Below are 13,837 nucleotides of genomic sequence, written 5' to 3'. Positions count from 1 at the left end.
CACACACACACACACACACACACACACTTTAAGAAGCTATTTGGCAAGGCATTTTGTTTTTAACGTCTGTGAAGTGCAGCCTAACAGTGTTCTTACTGTAAGGCTGCCTGAAAGTGATCGCTTTCCCGTACTTTTCTAGGACAAATTTATTTTCCCTATATGCTTTTGTTGGCTAGCAGCTCTGGCATGACCTGACTGACAATGAGCCAGAAGATCTGAGTTTGGGAAAAATGCATGGCTCTCAAGCCTTGGCACGGCAGTGGGTAAGAACAGACCAACACCATGCATTCAAGCGGAAACTTGTGTGTCGGATCTGCTCAGCTCACCAAAGGGCCTTGCTGACTTCAGAGAAAGAAACCAGCAGAACAAGAAGGAATAAAAACAAACATCCAAGGTCCTCAATGTTAAGACAATGTAATAATTGCTCCAAGTATTCCTTAGCATAGTTAGCTGATTACGGGATGAGATGGTATATGCTTTGCTGTTCTCAGTCTCCGTTCCATACACAACCCCGTCAAGGTCCAGCTTGATGCCTTTCCTTTGCACTGAAAAGCAGGGAGCTGTGTGTGGTCTGTCATAGAAATCTGATTTGGGTATCAGCATTTGGAATTGATCTTTTAATCTAGTACTGCCAAATTCACTCACAGGCAATGCATAAAAGACTTTAAAATACTACATCCTGGGTCAGGGCTCTTTATGCAGCTTCCACTCACAACCCCTTCCTCCCAAAAAGTGTTTAAGTGATCTGGGCATTTAGGTATATAAGATGAATACACAAATCAAACTCTGAATGATTCAAAAAATTCACAAAATTTTTTTTAAAAATAATTCCCTTCAACGTGGGGAGATAAGGAAAAAATTTTTAAAAAGACATATTCCAAACATGACATGCTCATTACACTGACAAACTCACTGTGCCTGTAATTATCTTCACAAGGATTGCACAAAATCAATCCCATCACCATTTCGTCATAGATGAGGAAGGGACCTCGAGGCCTCTGTGCCTTCCGATAGGTCCACTGGCAGGTACCGCGAGAGGGTCGTTTTCTTCAGTTAAGCTGACCCTGTTCCAACAAACAATCTCCCAAGTTTGCTTGTGTAAACAATTCTAATTAATCTCAGCAAGTCACACTACAAACAACGTGAAAGTCAGAGTCACTTGTTGAGAAAAGTAGGGGTTTCAGCAGGGCCAAGGAAGGAGGAGCAGAGAGGCAAAAGTCACCAGAATTCATCATTTGTCTGAAACCATCAAGAGATTAAAACCCTTAGCTCTGCATACTAATGGGTTGTATATGCTTAATTATTTTACACAAATAATTAATGTTAGCTGGATATTTGGTGTAGATACAGGGTGCAGATTCAGAGTTGACTGATATTTTGTCTTTGTTTTTTTAATTTAACAATTTTTTATTAGATATTTTCTTCATTTACATTTCAAATGCTGTCCTGAAAGTCCCCTTTACACTCCCTCCCCCCACCCTGCTCTCTAACCCACCCACTCCCACTTCCTGGCATTCCCCTGTACTGGGGCATATAATCTTTCCAAGACCAAGGGCTTTTCCTCCCAATGATGGCCGACTAGGCCATCTTCTGCTACATATGCAGCTAGAGACATGAGCTCTGGGGGTACTGGTCAGTTCATACTGTTGTTCCTCCTATAGGGTTGCAGACCCCTTCTTGGATACTTTCTCTAGCTCCTCCATTGGGGGCCCTGTGTTTCATCCAGTAGCTGACTGTGAGCATCCACTTCTGTATTTGCCAGGCACTGGCATAACCTCACAAGAGACAGCTATATCAAGGTCCTGTCAGCAAAATCTTGCTGGCATATGTAATAGTGTCTGCGTTTGGTGGCTGATTATGGCATGGATCCCTGAGTTGGGCAGTCTCTGGATGGTTCTTCCTTCCATGTCCGTTCCTAACTTTGTCTCTGTAACTCCTTGATTGATATTTTGATGTTAGCATCATCAATGCTGGCAATACTGCTTTGAATAAACACACAGTACAAGACTGCAGAATTATATTTAGGGACACTTGAAATTTTGTTGGAAATTGTACTAATACCAAACTGAAATCCACTAAATGATGTTTTATGAAACTCAAATCAGACATTCAAACTGCAATATTTTAAATCAAACATTCTAACTCAATACAATCCAGAGAGATACAATTTGACACATAGGAATGACAGTAGGAAAATGCTAAAAATCATTTTTTTCTGTAATTAAACCATTGTGTGTCTATAAGAGTGGAAACCCTTGTATGTGCAATAAGAATACTAAAAGTCATAGCATCGAATAGTCTTGCATCTAGGCAGAGGTATTTGAACCAGTGTTCTCCACTGAGAGCAATGAAATAGCAAATACAAAATAAGAAGTGAGGACAGAAAACCAATCAGACTAAGGAAAGAAACAGTTCTCACTATTGGCAAAGAATGTCAGTCTCCTTGGGTAGGGGCATGAACAATGATTAAATGTTATCTGCCTTTTTTTTATTGGAGACAACTATTTTAAAATATTGGCATAAACTAACAGAGTGTGGTATTGGAGACCATGGGAAATTTGAAAATAAATCAACACTGACTTGGAGATAGGCTCATTGCTTAGTACATCAGTACTTTTGCTATTAGAACAAACTACCTGTGGCTCCACTAAATGATGTTCCAGTGTGTAGATATTCCCATTACCAGTCAGGATTTTGGAGGAAGAAAAAGGTCATGAGTTTGGCCTGGCTCACTGTTTCTTTAGTTTGTGGACACCATAGTAAAGGGGAAGTATACTCACGTGGTCCTCTAGAATAGCCAAAGGGGCTTCTGCTGACCCCTATTTGGAAAGGAAGTCACTCCCACACTGTGATAGTAAATATTGCAGCCACACTTTTCCGTTCATCAGAGACACTATATACTGCATTAGGCTCAGGAAGCAATGAATCACATGACTGAATCCCCCTCGAGTTAGTCGTGGTCAAGGAAGGCAACCTTCCACTAATAATGATCCATTTGAGATTCACATTTATGCCTTCCCTCTATTCATCCCCAGTCAGCTTCACACTTTCCCCATAGAAAAACTTTCTACTGTTCATTTCACTGGGAAGTTAGGCACTAGACTGCCCGGGAGGCAGTACTTAGGTTCCTGAAGTATCATCTGCTCCTTTTTGTCACTACACATGACACATTGTAAACATCACCTCCCCTGTCTCCCACGGTGATGAATTACTTTTGTTGCCTAAGTAGAACAAAGGGCAATGAATGTAGAAAGAATGGGGTGAATGAGGAGGGTGTGGGGGAGAAGATTCTTAACAATGCTTACTCATAGCCAACCACACTTCTCACCTTCCATGATCTGGCCAAAGAGCATTATTAATAGGGACAGGCCATTCTCAGCAAATGCAGCAGGGCCTTCCTTGTCACTCAAGAATGGTCCCATGGTTCTAGTCAGCACCAGAAGTAACCAAGAAGAGCCCCTAAGAAGGTTGATTACTTTGTCTCCCCAAAGAAATATGAGTAGGCACTTTGGATGATCAATCCTGGTCATTACTGAGATTCTAATTGTCTCCAAAAACAATATTTAAGGTGTTTAGAAAACAGGTTCAAGGCTACATAAATATCAATGAACTAAATGACTGACATAGATGTTATTTTGAAAAGGCAGTTATCAATGATAAACTATCAACTTGGGAAAATATTCCAAGTCCTGGCGGCACATTCCACTTCTACTATTCAAAAAAAAAAATTGAAAATTCACAGCCCACTCTGCATGAGGATTGTAGTTGCTTGTGTTCTGTGAAGACAGAATAAGTTCCAAAGGACTTCAGCAAAACTGAAGAGTGCCCTACAAAAAGAGACAACGCATGAGAGCATTTACAAAAGCCCTGGTGTGTGAGCATGGTTTGTCCTTCCTGAAATGCACATTGAAATCTAATCACCATTAGGAGATATAAAGAGGTACAACCACCCTCATATATTATCCAATTAATGAACCAAAGAGTAGGTAAATCATCACCAAAGAAGGTCTATTCTAAAGATATGTTTGGCTGGGACTCCCACACATCAACCTTCTCTCCTTGTGTGATGGCATTGGACCCAAGGACTGCCATCAAGAAAGCCATCCTCAGAGATGACCCTTCCAAACTTCAGGAGAACTTGGAACCCAAACCAAGCCCTTCCTCTGTAATTTGCCTAATCTGTGGTACAGTCATTATCAAGCAAAAGTGGATTAAGATATGAGTCATAATAAATAACTCAGGTGCAGAGTCAAGGACGGCTGTGCAATAAACACAAAATAAAAAAGAGATCACCTAGAAGCTGAAGAGTGAGACCTGTTTGCCAGGGCAGTGATTTAGCAAATTTATGCCCTAAACCAGTGGTTCTTCATCAGGGATGACTTTGTCCTGTAGGGTACATTTAGCAACGTCTGGAGACGTTTTTAATTTTTAATTTTTAATTGCCACAGTTGACAGCTAGGGAACATAAGACAGAGCCGCTGAATGGTCTACACACAATAGAGGCTCCCCACAACAAAGAATTATCTGGTTCAATTTTTCAATAGTTCCAAGAATGAGAAATAAAGAAATCCAAAAATCATTTGATATAGAAATTTATTAAAAGACATAATAAAAAAGCATTTAAAATTTCCCTTCAGCTACACATGGACTGAGAGTTTATTAGATTATTGTGCTCTATCTAGAGCAACAGCCTTTAATCATGTTTGAGTGTGTAGAAGCATTCTTTATGATTCTCCAGTTTTCAAGATGCTGCTTACAAGCACATTGCTATTCATCTGTCTGTATCTATGAAAATCTGAACACAAGTTATGAATTCTTCCAAAGCTGAATTCCTTGTCTTGGGATACTGTTAAGAAATTTTTAGATTCCTGGAGGGTTTTTTTTTTAATGTTTTAGAAATACTTCGTCTAATAAACAGATAAGTAAAAATCTGAATAACATTAAGTATAATGTTCTGAGGTCAGTTCCATTATGCACAAAAAGAAAAATATCTGAAAGTTAAAACACATAGATGAATATCAAATACACTTAAAAACACAGACGCCGCAAAGCCCTCAATGAATGAGCCAAGACTCTTACATTACCAACATCAAGCTATCCCAAAGGTCCAACATGTTTTAAAAATATGCATTTTATAGTTAGAGAAGTGGTAAGACATGAAGAGAGAAAGATTCCAAAGCAAACAAACAAGGTTTCAGTCGCTTTCGAGTAGACAAGCGTTGAGAAAGTGAATATGGTTCTGTGTGAGGCTGGGAGTGAGCATGCTAGAGTCGGAGAGGGGCAAGCAGGCTTCTGTGGTAAGGAGGGTTTGTTTCCTGGGGCTGCACAGAATGAAATGTCACGGTGGGACCATTTGTGTGGTCCTGTTCATGTTTCCACTGAAGAGACAGGCTTCTGATCCCCACATGCTTTCCTGCCAAATATGACAAACTGTGACTCTGAGCATATATATTGTTTATTATTTAAATTTCAAAACAAGTAATACATTCAGAATAAAAACCACATACTGGTAAAGTATTTTTTTAAGAATGCCCTGTGTACAGACATAGCTTCAGTCTAAACATTCTCTAAATGCTCTTTGATGAAAAGATTTAATTGAAAATATTTAACTCGTCAGCCAGTCCTATTTCACAGATGCATTAAATTCCACTTTGGTGGTATGCAGGCTGATAACTAAAAGCACACAGTATTATTGTCACATAACAGGGCCTGGAGATGGAGAACATTTTAGGAAATATGGGGGTTGGGGGGGTGCTTTTTAGCCTCTAGCCAATTTATTTCAACGTCTTCACCAACAAAATCTGTTCCCAGAAATATCAATATAAAAGTAAAGATCTTCTCAGAATTTCCTTCGCTGAGCACTGGAGAAAAGCAAGATCCAACTGTGTCAGCCATTTGGGTTTCAAATCGCTCATGTTTGACATGTTATTAAATCACTACCATTCTCTGTTCTGGGAAAGTCTTTGTCATTGTCTCATCAAACATGGCAGTTATCATTCCTGTCTACACTTGACATCCCCTCATGTGGTGCTCATGTCTGTCTGTCTGTCTGTCTGTCTGTCTGTCTGTCTGTCTGTGTCTCTCTGCCTCTGTCTCTCTGTCTCTGTCTCTGTCTCTGTCTGTCTCTCTCTCTCTCTCTCTCTCTCTCTCTCTCTGTGTGTGTGTGTGTGTGTGTGTGTGTGTGTGTGTGTGTATGTGTGTGTTTAGTATGAGGAGCCATCTGAATCTATCAATACAGTTGAATACTGATAATTTGTTCATTAAAGCTTTCTAGGGTTTCTATGTCAAACTTCATCATTTTACACTTTCTGTTTTTAAACTTTTCCCCCCTGTCTTCCCACCCATGTTGCATTTCTGGTTGGTTGGTTGGTTGGGTGGGTGGTTTGGTTTTTAAGACAAGGTTTTTCTGTGTAGCTCTGACTGCCCTGGCCTTGAAACTCAGAATGATCCACCTGCCTCTGCCTACCAAATACTGGGATAAAAGGCATGCGCCACTACTGTCCAGCCCACACTACATTCTTACTATCTCTTCAGACAGATCTTTTTATTCTTGGATTCCTTCTTCCAAAGATGAGGGTCCCATAGTCTACTGCAAGGTAGAGAACTAAAAAAGCCAGTGGTATAATTTAATCCAAGCCCAAGAAGCTTGAGAGGCAGCACGCAGGTGTAAGGTGTAAGTACTGAAATGACTCCAAAGGCATGAAGCCAGGAGTGTCAGTGTTTAGGAATAAGAAGAGAAGACATCCCTCTGGTCCATTTACACAATAGAATACTATTCAGCTGTTAAAAACACATACATCAAGAATTTTGCAGGCAATGGATGGAACTAGAAAATATCCTGAGTGAGATAACCCAGACCCCAAAAGACATGCATTGTGTGTACTCATGGATAAGAAGATATTAGCCAAAAAATACAAAATAGTTTAACAAGAAGGAAGGCCCAAGTGAGGATACTTCAATTCAACAAAGAAGGGGGAACAAAATAATCACAGGAGGCAGAGGGAGCGAGGGATCTGGGTGAGAGAGGGGAGGGGAAGGGAAAAGGGAGGCAGGATCAGGTATGGGGGACAGAGACAAGAGAGAAGCCCAGAGAGGCAAGAGAATGAATGGAAATACGCAGGTGGCAGGGGTGGGGAGGTGGGGGACGGGGCAAAGGGAACCTCTAGAAAGTCTCAGGGACCTGGGTTGTATGAGGCTCCCAGGACTCAATGAGATTGACCTTAGCCAAAATGTTCAACAGTGGGGAGATGGAACCTGAAGAGATCCACCTCCAATAGCTAGACATAGTCCCCAGTGGAGAGATGGGGCCACACACACACCCCATCTTCAAAATTTTTGACCCAGAATTGTTCCTGTCTAAAGGAAATGCAGGGACAAAAATGAAGCAGAGACTGAAGGAATGGCCATCCACAACCAGTGAACAGCCCAATATGGGATCCATCCTATCCACAGGCACCAAACCTCAACACTGTTACTGTCATGTTGTGCTTTCAGACACAAGCTTAGCATGGCCGACCTCTGAGAGGCTCTACCAGTAGCTGACTGAGACAGAAGCAGATACTTACAGCCAACCATTGCACTGAGGTTGGGGACCAAAATGGAAGAGTTAGAGGAAGGACTGAAGGAACTGAAGGGGATGGCAAGCCCATAAAAAGACCAACAGTGTCAACTAACTTGGACCCCTGGAAGCTCCCAGAGACTAAGCCACCAAAGAGCATACTTTGGCTGGTCCATGGTCCCAGGCACATACATAGCAGAGGACTGCCTTGTTTGGCCTCAGGGGAAGAGGATGTGCCTAATCCTGTAAAAAAATGATGCCCAAGGGGAGGGGGATGCTGGAAGGTAGGGTGGAGGGGGGGTTGGAGGGTAGCACCCTCTCAGAGGCAAAGAAAAGGGGGGATAGGGTAAAGAATTCTGGGAGGGGGGACTTGGAAGGGGGAAACATTTGGAATATAAATAAATAAAATAATTAAAAAATTGTTTTCTGATGAAAAAATAAAAATAAAAATCTCATATTTGCACTTCCCTTTATGTAACCCCTCAGTGGACTGAATGATACCTATCTCTCTATCCCTTCCTATCTACTAATTCAAATGCTAATCTCTTCTGGAATGACTCTTGAAACACACCTACAAATAACTTGGTTGTGGTTTGACATTGAGATGTTTCCTATTCAGGCTCACACATAGGATGTTTGATTGTTACTGTGCCATTTTGAAAGATGGCTGAACCTTTGGGGACATGGAGTCTAGCAGGAGGATGTGGGTCACTGGTTGGACAACTTTGAAGGTAATACGAGGGTCCCTAGTCTCTCCTTTGCTTTGAGCTTCCTGTCCACAAGGTGAAGAAGCTATTCCACCACACATCCTTTGCCTTGAGGTCGCTACTGCCTAAGAACTTGGGGTCAAGTGCACCTGGTTTGTGCTGCCCACATGCACAGAGCCAAGCAAGTATGATCTGTGCTCTCAGAACCATGAACTAAACTAATTCTTTCTTCAAGTTGTTCTCTTGAGCATTTTGCTCACAGCTCTGCACAAGTAACTGCTTATAACTATTTTACCAGTTGCCTGAGCCTCCCTCAGGCTAATCAGACTTACACATAAAGTTAACTGTGCTCTCCCCCCTCTAAATGATGTACTTCAAGTAACTCTATTTTTCATATCTAGAATTTCTCTGCAGATATTTTCCAAATCTACCCTTTCTTTCTTGTTGATACTTTTTAAAATTTTTATTCCTTATTTTATGTTCTTTTCTGAACCTAATATCACTTTATTTAATGTGTTGTTTATTCTCAACATTAAACGGTGACCTTTTTCTCTTTTTATTAAACATAGATTTTTTTTCTTGCATATCCTGATTCTGGTTCCCTCTACCTACTTCTCTCAGCTCCTTCCCCTCCCCTACCATCTGGATCCAGCTTTATTTTACACTCTTCTTTCACTTAGTTTAAGGTGCCAATGAGTAGTTTTGTTTGCTTACCATAAATCATTTGAAAGGCAGATTCCAATCAGGGGACCGGATTGAGATAGCACAGGACATTTCCTCACACTTCAGTACATATCTATACAACATAGTTCCATCTGATGAAAGCAAATAGTGACTTAATTAAGAATAATAAATCAGGAGGTCTTAGAAATAAAGTGAGACATGGGGACGACAGTAAAGACAGGCTTAACATAAGATACTCCCAATCACACACTGCATTACCGTCCTAGCTCTCAGTATCCCCAATTAGGAACCTACTTGGAGACAAATTCATCACTGATTTTATTAGTAAGTTGAGGCCAACACTTTCTGAAGTAGAGTAAGCCCTTACATGTAAGTCTAAATCAACGATCCAAACAAATGATGGATTTTGCTTGTTTTCTTGCATTTCATGTTTGTTTTTCTGGTTTGCAATATATTTACACTAGCCAATACATCTACACTAGCCAATACATCCACACTAGCCAAATGCAGATTTTTTTTTTTAACTTTGTGAGAATAGCTATTTCACCTGAATGTATGTCTGGGCATGACTTGGGTGCCTACTACCCAAGGCAGTCTAATCTCAGAAAGAAAACTATCCATTTTTCAGGATTTATTATTCTTTTTTCTGGATATTTTCTGTATGGTTTTTGCTGTGATGAAGCTGGTTTCTTTCTATAATCAGTATAAGGATTTTGTCATGAAAGTATCATAAATTTTGTCAAAACCTGAGTCACTTAAGATGATTGTGAGGTTTTTTCCTCTCATTTATTCATGTGGTGTATTATACTAAATGACTTATATGTTGTCATATATGTATTCTAGAAATAAATATCATTTGGTGTATATCCTTCTAATATAGTTTTAAATTTAACATTTTGTTGATTTTAATACCAATTGTCCATAAGGAATACTGACTTTCGTTTTCTCTCCTTATACTACTTCTGGCTGTGGAGTCTGGGTAATACTGGCCTCCGAGTGTGTGTTGGGGTCTGCAGTGCCAGATCAGCTTGTTGCCCTTTCAGAGAAGCCAAGTTTTGTTCCTCGCATCTTTACCAGGCAATTCACGACCACCTGTAATTCCACCTCCAGGAGAAGAACAACCTTTTCTAGCCTTTCTTAGCACCTGAACATGTGGGATTCACAGACATACAGACACATAAATAAAGCTAAAAGTAAAAAATTTAAAAGAACTAAGGAATGTTCCTTCTTCAATAATTATTACATTTGAGGGTTGATACCAGTACATCTCAAATATTTGATAGAATTCACTAGTGAAACTATTGGGTCCAGAGTATTATTCTGTGAGGAACTTTTTATTATTGATTCAATCTCCTTACTGTTTCTGAGCTTAGTCAGATATTCTGTTTTTATGACACAGTCTCAGTAGGTTTTCTGATTTCTAAGAATTTGTCTGTTTCATCTGGATTATCTTATCTGTTGGTAAAAAGTCATTCCGAAAACTGTCCTATAATCCCTTTTGTTTCTATAGAACCCATACAGATGTCCTTGCTTTTTGAGTTGCTCTTTTTCCATAGTCAAGCTGACAAAAGATTAATCAGTTTTATTGAACATTAGAGAGAATTGGTTTTAGTTTTGCTTGATACTTCTTGAAACAAACTGCAGTGTGCTGGGTCCCCTCCAACTTTCAGGCCTTTAACAGAGTTTATTTCTAGAGTATTCACAATTCACAGAACTTCCAATAAGACTGCAGTGTGGGTGGGAGGTAGATGCTGGGACTTCCTACTCATCAAAAGTCCCCAAATCCTTCCTCGTGGTTAAACATTTTTCAAGAATATGGAGTTCACAAATAGCAACACTTCTGTGCAATGGGTGTTCTCTTTCTTTTAAAGAGGGATAAAAAATAGACTAATATAGCCACCTGTTGCGATGTGGAAGAAGTTGCAGTTCACAGTGCCTTTGTGTGGACTACCACTCCATGAGATCACCAATAACTCGTGGCTACCTGGTGACATTTCTTTATCATATAAATATTATTCCTAACTTTTCCAAGATTTTGTGATTCAAAATGTAGAGAAAAAAGAGGAAAAATTAAATTATGGAATTAAAAAAAATTAGTTAGGTGCATGTAAACCCTGGACTCAAAAATGAGTGAAAGTTTGCATTACACCATGGGATAGAATACATGTGGGATAACATGGATTGATTCTGTCCATAGTGAATCTATTCATCCAACAAACAATTACTGCTGACCATTATTCCCCCAAGTGCTGCCCTAGACATAGAATATACACAATGACAATTAAGACTCAGTCTTGCGCTGGCAGAATTGATCAATCATTAGAAGCACTCAAGCCTAACACCCTGAGTTCTATCCCCAGAACCAGAAGAGAAGGGGGTAACAACTTGGGAAAGTTGTCCTCTGTGGCCTCACACATGTGGTGGCATACACACCCCTGGATTCACATATATACATATATACACATATGCATATATATACATAATAATAGTTATTATTTTTAAGTCGTTATCATTATAAATAAGTGATTAGGAAGTTTTAAAGCCCCTTTGTCATGAAGGTTACATACAGGTAGATAAAAAAAGTAACCACAATACATGCGTCATATACTCTGTACATAAGTGGGAAAGACTATGAAGAAAACATAAACGGAGGGAGGGAATAAGGATGAACGGGATTGGAAACATGATGCTGATACTTCTCATGAAGTATTTAGGAAGCACCAACATCAACGCAGCAGTGACCTACGATAATAAACCACAGTCCACCCATCCAGGAGTGAAACCTTCTGTCCCATCATCTCATACAAAACCCCGAGTCTGTGGCCACACTGCTCTGAACACACCTGCTCTCGTCACATGCAGCATAGACATTGGTCTTTCTCCACCTGAAGAGTCTTTTGATCCTTTTTTTTTTCCTTAGTCAAAGAAAATATACCAAAATCTTGTGCCTGTTGCTTACTGTATCAGGACCTCTATCTAATTTTTTTTTAAGGAGGAAAGGGGAACACCTGAAATTACCCATAGCCTCCCCTTGAAAGCTGGGTGCAATTATTGAAGTGATTCTTTAAAGGACTTGTTAAAATGCCAAAAGAGTGCCACAGAAAACACGTCAAATAAAGATTTAAGTTTTCTTTATGAAAAAGAAAGTGTTTAACGAGGGTTTATGGGGTCATATAAAAACACCTTAACACCTTACAGACCGAGAGAGAAAGGGCTCTATTTAAGTATCATACAGCAACAGCAGACCACCCAATGCTAGTGTCTAGAAGCCTCAAACAGTCCCATCCTTGGGAGCCTATGTGGAGGCCCTTAATTTTATGGTCATTTTAATTGTATTTGGGTTATTACCTCATGCTCCAGAGAACACCTACACTATTTAATAAGAATTGAGTAGAGAACACTGTTTCAGTTCAAGCGTGTATTAACCAAAATCATAAACTAAGCATGTTTCACCATAAATTAACTGGGTGTTTAGTGTTTTGCCTTCAAGTTATATTTATTTTCTTATAACATGGTATGCTTCAGTGTGTACCAAATCAATGTTCATTGACTTAGCATTTAGGCAGGCTTTGCTATCTCTTGCTTGTCTACTCTACTCACCTGCCCTGTGTTATAAGGTACAGCTGGTTAATTCTGCATACTCTGAATAATAACTACAAAAGCTCACTCGGGTTAAAAAGCAAACAAATACTTAACAAACAAGCAAGTGAGCAGGCAAATGTCAGCCCTGGACTTTGGCAATCTTTTGCAATGTGGCTACACTGCAATTACTTGTGTTTATGGTTCAGATGCAGAATTATGGCATCTTTTACCATAAACAAAAGGAAAATATGAAAAAATGGAAATCCTCCTTCAATCTCATTAGTCAAGAATATAGACAACAGGTTCTGAATTCTACATTGGCTTCTTTCTTCCTGAGTCTCTCCCAATGGTTGATGGCCTCTGTCATTTCTGGATAATCTTCTCTTCTGCTCCGTAGGTACTCTCTGGGTGATTCAGTGTTCATCCATCAAAGATACAGGCACAATTCACACTGACCTCACGTTGCTTCTCTCCTCCAAGAAAATTACTTCTTTCTCCAGGGCTCCCCACCTCTTAGTCAGTGCTGCCATCACCAAGTGCTGGGGCTAGAGACCCAAAAGCCACCTACCATGCTTCCTTTTCTTAGATCCTCTCCATAGAGCAGGCAACTCACAAAAGCCAAGCCAGCACTGTATCTTCAAAAAGAAGAGAAAAGAAAGACAGTGTTATGCACAAGAGCATAAGAAAAAGATAAATTTTATGAGTGGACAAGAAGACCATGGGGGAGCTGGAAAGGACGCCACTGTGCCTAACACAGACACCCCTGATTCAAAATGGGACAGAAGTACCAACAACCCAAATAGCGGTCAAAAGCATAGGAAACAGCAAGTTCTTTCAAGAACAATTTAACACACATGGTTTTATGACTCACAAATTAAAAGATGCAAACTAAATGACAAGAACTTAAAAGGAAGATTGAGCTCTCTGCTGTCTCTTAGAAATTTACCTTAGTGGCAAATACATTTCACTGTTCTCTCTTGAGTGTCAAAGGATGGGAATCCACCATCGAGCACAGGGAAGCCACGGATGAGCTGTAATAGCTGATCTCATCACTGATGAAGTAGACTTCACATAGAAACCTGTCACACAAATACAGAAGACCATCTGCAAATTTCAAAAAGAAAACAGTTATTTAAAAATAAAAACAATTGAAAGTATGTACATATATTTCATACATACACATATATGTATGTATGCATGCATGTATCAAATGATGGGGATCCTAAGCCTAATTAGCATGAAAAGTCCAGGAGGTTCTAATACAGTAATAGTGGGAGACTTTAACTCTCACCTTTAGATATGTCTT

The 13,837-nt window shown here is 39.8% G+C and overlaps 1 long non-coding RNA gene across 2 annotated transcripts; it reads right to left on the bottom strand.

Annotated features, from left to right (window-relative positions):
- Window positions 1-4,602: 4,602 nt before the first annotated feature.
- Window positions 4,603-13,627, bottom strand: Gm30494. 2 transcript variants are annotated; one of them, XR_387801.3, is made up of 4 exons: window positions 13,478-13,627; window positions 13,100-13,166; window positions 8,980-9,080; window positions 4,603-5,413 (listed from the first exon to the last, which is right to left on the bottom strand). It is a non-coding gene; the product is annotated as a predicted gene, 30494 (long non-coding RNA). The 2 variants fall into 2 exon arrangements; XR_878956.2 differs by having other exon boundaries at window positions 8,980-13,166.
- Between the last annotated feature and the right edge of the window lie 210 nt (window positions 13,628-13,837).

Source organism: Mus musculus, chromosome 8 (assembly GCF_000001635.26).
Source record: "Mus musculus strain C57BL/6J chromosome 8, GRCm38.p6 C57BL/6J".
Taxonomy (NCBI): Eukaryota; Metazoa; Chordata; class Mammalia; order Rodentia; family Muridae; genus Mus; species Mus musculus.
This window is presented reverse-complemented; position numbering and strand designations above follow the sequence as displayed.